This window comes from Agelaius tricolor, unplaced genomic scaffold (genome assembly GCF_023055355.1).
Source record: "Agelaius tricolor isolate 1412-34295 unplaced genomic scaffold, bAgeTri1.0.p SCAF_19, whole genome shotgun sequence".
Classification (NCBI taxonomy): Eukaryota; Metazoa; Chordata; class Aves; order Passeriformes; family Icteridae; genus Agelaius; species Agelaius tricolor.
Window position 1 is genome coordinate 16,008,530 of NW_027269279.1, and position 6,000 is coordinate 16,014,529.

The following is a 6,000-nucleotide window of genomic DNA, read 5'->3' on the forward strand; positions in this document are numbered from 1 at the left end:
ATTTTGCTTCCTAAGCAAAGCACAGCTTCTGCAATTCCCAGCCCTACTCCTGTCCTACCAATCTCAACCATGGCTCTTTCACCCACTCAGGCTCCTTCCAGAGGGGCTCTAGGACCAGGGCAGGGCACACTTTTCCCACTCATGACCATGTCAAACAAGTGTTTGGGGAATTTATTTGCTCCAAGCCCCTCTTGTCCTTGCAAATCTGTGAGAAATATGCTGTTCTTCAATATGCCTAGTGTATTTTTACCAGCCTTGGGGGCACTCATTACACCAGCGTTAATTCCCTGTCATTAATTCATTTGTTCATGTAGTCCTTCATCCATCCCTTGTTCATCTTTACAAGGGCACAATTCACTGGTTAAACACATGCTCCCTGTGTGCACAGGATATGCAGCACCTGTGTGGGGTCTGGGGGCATAGGGAGGCAGGGGGCTCAGTTCAGCAGCCTGAAGAGCAGGGAGAGCTTCCCCCTCGGCTGTGGGGGGGAACATGAGGAAACCATTAATCGATGGGCTGGCCCGAGCCGTGTTTTCCTAAGGAAGAGATGAAGACGGGGAACAGCTGGGGTCAGCGGGGCACCATCTGGAGAATCCCGTCAGCTCCCTCCTGCCGGGCTTTTCCCACCTCAGTGGCAATGGAGAGAATGAGGAGGGAGGGAAGAGGGGTCCCCAGAGTGCCCTGACACAGCCCCGGCCCTGCACATGCCCCAAGCTGGCCCGGAGGCATTGCTGTGGTGTTGTTGCCAGTGGCACAGGAGTCATGGCACAAAGAGAGCATCCACCCAGTGCTGCTGCTGCTGCATCAGAGCCATGCTGGTACCCCCATGCCTTGGGCTCAGCATCCTTGTGCAGAAATCAATGATTTCTCTGCATGGGGCAGGATCAGACCCTCAGCATCCATCAAAGTTGATCCTCTATTTACACAGCCACTGTGAGACTCAATAAACAGACAATGTTTTCATATTGGACAAGAAGCTCTACCCCAAAATCTTGGAGAATCAGCCTCTCCACTGTCAAACACCACACACTGCTTCCCTCCTGCACACGATAGGAAATCATCAGCTGTGCAGAAGCAGGGAGAGGTGGCACTCCCAGAAGATGGCTGGTCCTGGATAATTCCCTGCCTGAGAGCAGGCAGCAGCCAGCCCAGGTGTCACAGTCACCAGCTGACCCCTGGGTTGGCCACAGTGGAGATCATGGTCCTGCTCACAGCACAGGAAGTGAGGAGATGAAGATGGGCAGAGCAACCCCAGCTCAGCACATTCAAGGAGTCTAAAGGTGCCTGGGTTGGGTCTCTGACATCTGGCACTGACATCCCCATAGAGACACCTGCAGCAGCAGCAGTTGAGGCCAGGTGCTGCATCCTGTCTGTCCTCTCCTGTCCCCTGCCTGTGTCCTGCCGGACACATGACAGTGGGAGCAAGTAATCTCCAATGTTTAAAGCTCCAGGACTGTGCTATGGGTCACTAACCTGACCTCAGGGCCATTTGTGGCTTTTGGTATGTGGTGACTCTTGAGTGTCTCTTCCCAGGCCCGCTGGCCACCCATGCTGTGATCCCTGTGGCCCTGGGACAGGGTTGGTGCTGCTCAGGTCACTGTCCTGGGAGCCCTGGGTGCAGCCCATCCATCAGGAAACCCAGCAGACCACAGCAGGCTCTAGCTGGCCTCTTGAGCCAGAAGTGAGGTGGCTTTGGCCAGCACACACATACAGACTGCCCCTTTTCCAGCCAAACCAGACAGCACCTGGAGCTGGGAGTGAGGCAGGGTGGCCAAAGCAGGCCCTTGGAGTGTCTGGGCCGTGCTGCCCCCACAGCAGCAGGGCTCAGTCATTCCCATGCCCTGCCCAAATCTGAGCCACTGGCAGCAGCCCCCAGGATGCTGGTCCTCACCTGCACCTCCATCTCCTTCCCTATCCCTGGCTCCTCACTTCCTGAGCAATTCCTTCCTGTCAACCTGCTGCCTGCAGGGGGAAATTCCTGGTCCTGACTGTTATGCAAAATTAGCTCTCAGGGAATGCCTGGTGAAATCATGGGGCCTTTGTCTGCTCTGGGTGCTTTCAGACTTTTCCCTGGCATCCAGTGGGACAGCCATAAATCTCCGCTACTGCCTCCAAGTCGAACATTTCCTCTGAGCCCCATTATTAATTTTCTGAAAGATCCCATAAACCCCCAGATGGAAAAATATGGAGATATTTGCACATGTGCCGTAAAACACATTGCCCATCTATTTCAAATGGATGTGGCAATATATAAAACATACTTAGGGCATGAGCCAGGTTTCACGGTATTTAAACAAGGCAGCATGATGTAATTGGAATTTACAGTGTAAGAGCAGATTGAAGCTGGGCCATGGGTGCGTACCATATATCTTGGATCTCCTGAAGATTTGGCCTGCTCTAGAATGACAAATACCTTTTGTACTTGTCACCTATATTTTAAGTGGATGAACAGCTCTTTTCAGTAAATATAATGGCTGGAAAATAGATCGTTTTTTCCATCTGAATTTCAGAGCCTCTCTGGAGAAGAGAGATCTGCCCTGTCCCCTGTAAAGAGTGTGATTCCTAGGGATGCAGGTGTCTCAGGGCTTTGTTTCCCTCGTCCCCCAGGCCAGATGGCTCCTGTTCCTGGGAAGCACACTGCCACCACCTCTCCCACTGCATGGCCTCGATGGTGACAGTGAAGACCTCAGAGACTCCATGGTGTGGGGTGGGGATGAAGATCTGCTTCCCATAGCCACCATCCAAGCCCAGATTGGATCAGTCTCTCACCAACCTAGTCTTGTGGGAAGTATCACTGTCCATGGCAGGGGTTTGGAAAGGGACATCCTTTAAGGTCTCTTCCAACTTAAACCATTCTATGATTCCCTGGAGCTGGAGAGGGTGATCAGCCTCAAACACTGCTCTCCACTGCTGGGAAGAGCACCTGGAGCTCCTGGGGCTGCCCCCAGGGGCACAGGCCAGGAGCTGCTACAGGAGAAAGCAGCCAATGTAAGAGGTGTCACCATCAGGTCCCCCAAAAAATGCTGTGGTGAAGCCTTTCAGGTGCCTCCACCCCCTGCAGTGATGGCAGTATCAGGGCAAGAGGTGGGAACCACTCCACAACCAGGCGGTGGGAGGATGATGGGAGTGTAGGGGATGTTTAGGCACCACCCAAGCTCTCCCCATCCCCAGTGCAAGCACCTCTCTGCCACCCATCCTAGGACACAAGGGCAGATGGGCACAGCAAGGCTCCTCCCAGCAAGGTCCTGATCTCTCCCTTCCCAGACCCCCATGGTGTTTGCCAATGTTGGGAATTTTGGGGAGGTGGGGGGTGCTAAGGGGCTGCAGACACACCATTCTGCCTGCTGCTCCTTGATGCTGAGAAAACATCTGCCGGGAGAGACCCACCGACACAGACTGGAGTCTGCACCTTGGCACAGGAATATCGTGCCCTGTGGTCAGGGCAGGGACATGGTTATGGGTCCTGTCTGAGGAACAGGGTACCCCACGGCCTGGAAATCCCCCTCAGTTCCTCCAGTCAAAGGGAAAGGCAAAAAAGGGAAAGCTAAAAGACACTAAAGCATAAGAAATTGAATTTTACTCATAGATTAACTGGTGTCTCCATCCTAGCCAGTGCCACTGGTGGGCTGAGGGCACAGGGCTGATGGTGGCCTGATTACCAGTCCAAGCATGCCAGGGTGCTGCAGGGCACTGGGGTGGCTGTGGGTACTCAAAGGGGTCCTAGGGAACTCATCTGCAAGCTGAGTACACTAAGGAGGAGCCAGGAGCCTCAGCACAGAGTCTCCTGTGCCTGCCACCTTCAGGCAGGGCTGGTGCATCTGGTCTGCCCAAACTCATTGTCCCTCTCTCCACCCCCATTTGAGCATTCAGAAAGTTTGGATGAAAAACTTTTGAAAAATTAATAAATCAAGTCCTTCCTTTCCGGCAGGAGGAAACCCCTCCAAAAAATGTCAGTTAGAAATAATCCAAGTGATTTGTTTGGAAAATTTTGGAGTGCAGTTCCTCCTGAGAGCCACAACGGTCTCTCAGCCTTGCTGTGCAGAGTGAGGAACCAGGAGCCAAGAGCCTGCTCCAGGGTAGGAAGCCTGGATGCTCTCATAGCCACAGCTCAGGCTGGAGCCCAAAGGAGCTGCAGGCCACCTGCAGCCCAGACAGGACTGGGACCACACGAGCCCACCTGGAGCCTCCCAAGGGCTTTCCAAATGCAGGGATTCAGCTTCAGGGAGCTGGGCCAGATGCTGAGGAGAGTGACAGTCAGCTGGCTCAGCTCAGGCAAACTGGCTTTTTCAGAGTGTTAAACCAGTTGGATTGGGGATTTCCTAACCAGCTCTTGAGAACCAAGCATGGAGCTGGGCATGGATGAAATACGGGACTGGTGTATGCTACATTCTGGTATGGAAACCAGGCTACTGCTCCTCAGCAGCCCCTGAGCTGTCGTCCCATGGGATCTTTTCCTGCTCCAAAGCTCCAGACAGAATTCCTGCTCATGAATGAGCTGAACTGCTCTGCAGAAGCATGTGAGCAGCCATTAGCTGGACAGTACTTGTGGTTTCTCAAGATCTCCTCTATCATGCTCTGAAGGGCTCTTACTGCCAGACAGAAGGTCTCTGAGGTTTCCTCGTGAACTTCAAGTGTCTACAGCACAGCAGAAACTGCTCAGCACCCCCAGACCTCTCAGAGACCCAGATATCTCAGAGGATGTTGAGCATGATGGCTCTATGAAAGCTGCGAGCCTTTCCCTCATTGCCACAAGGGGGGCACCTGGAACTTCCCAGGCTGGGGCGCTTGGACCTCACCAGGCCAAAGCATCAACTTCACCTGCTGAATTTTTGGCTCTCTGCTAATCATGGCATGTGTCCTGCAAAGGGTGTTGTGCTGAGTGCTGGCAGAGGTGTTTGGCTCCTCGGGTGCTCTGGAGCCAGTGGCCAGGTCTCTCAAGTGGGTTAAATAATGTAGACCTGCATTCTACCATCCCCACTGCCTCTTAATGGCAAATTTCTCTGAAGGGAGCTCTTTCAGGCCTGTTGTGGCCGTACACAGGTTGTGATCAGGTCCTTCTCTAGGCTGATGGCAGTGGTCATCCTGTACTCTCGCTCCTCAACTCAAAGGGGAGCAAGAAGGGAACAAAATGAGCTTTTCTTGGCAGGAAGAGGAGAAAGCAAATGGTTTCAGTCCCGTGGCTTTCCCTAAAGAGTCTACAAATCACCCTTCTACCACAGGAAGGGTGGGATTGCAAAAGGCTGGGAGCATTCAAACCCAGACAAAGCAGCTCTGACAAAAGGATGGAGCTGGAGGTGATGGCTCAGGAGGGGATAGTGTGGATAATGGGAGATAAGCACAGTGCTAGCAATTCTGTCTGAAGAGATTGCAGAGGTGGCAGATGTAGGCCATCAGAGGGCCATGAAGCTCTTGCCTGTGTGGCACACTAGCACATCAGCAAGAGTCAAGGAACTTGATCGAGAAACGACATTTCCATTTATCTGGGTCATCCTTTCACATTCTCACTGCCCTCCTCCATCTTTCTCTCATTCATCTCTCTCGCCTTTGACCTCTCCCCTCCTCCTGCCAAACTTTCTCTTTTCCCAAGTTTCTTGCTGTTTGGCTGCTCATTCTCCCACTCCTGTCAGGGATGATAAATCACCTCCACAGATGAGCGTCATGAACATACCAGACTCATTCTTCTTTTGACCTCCTCATCTCTGAGGCACTTCCAGGTGGTAAGAACTAGACCAAATTACACTGGAGAGGGGATAACCAGTCAACCCATTGAAGCCAGAATGGGCCCATTTCCCTTTATTCCTCCAGTCACAAATCCTGTCCTTGCCAGTCCTACATGTGTAATGAAGACTGCACGTCCCTGTGGCCATCAGGCTGTGCATCCAGCTGAAGCACCTCATGATGAAGAGATGCCCATGTAGATGTACCCCTCTCTTTCTCTTGATCTCCCTCACCTTGCTCCCCCCTTTCCCTTCCCCCAACACACATCTGCTCACATAGTTC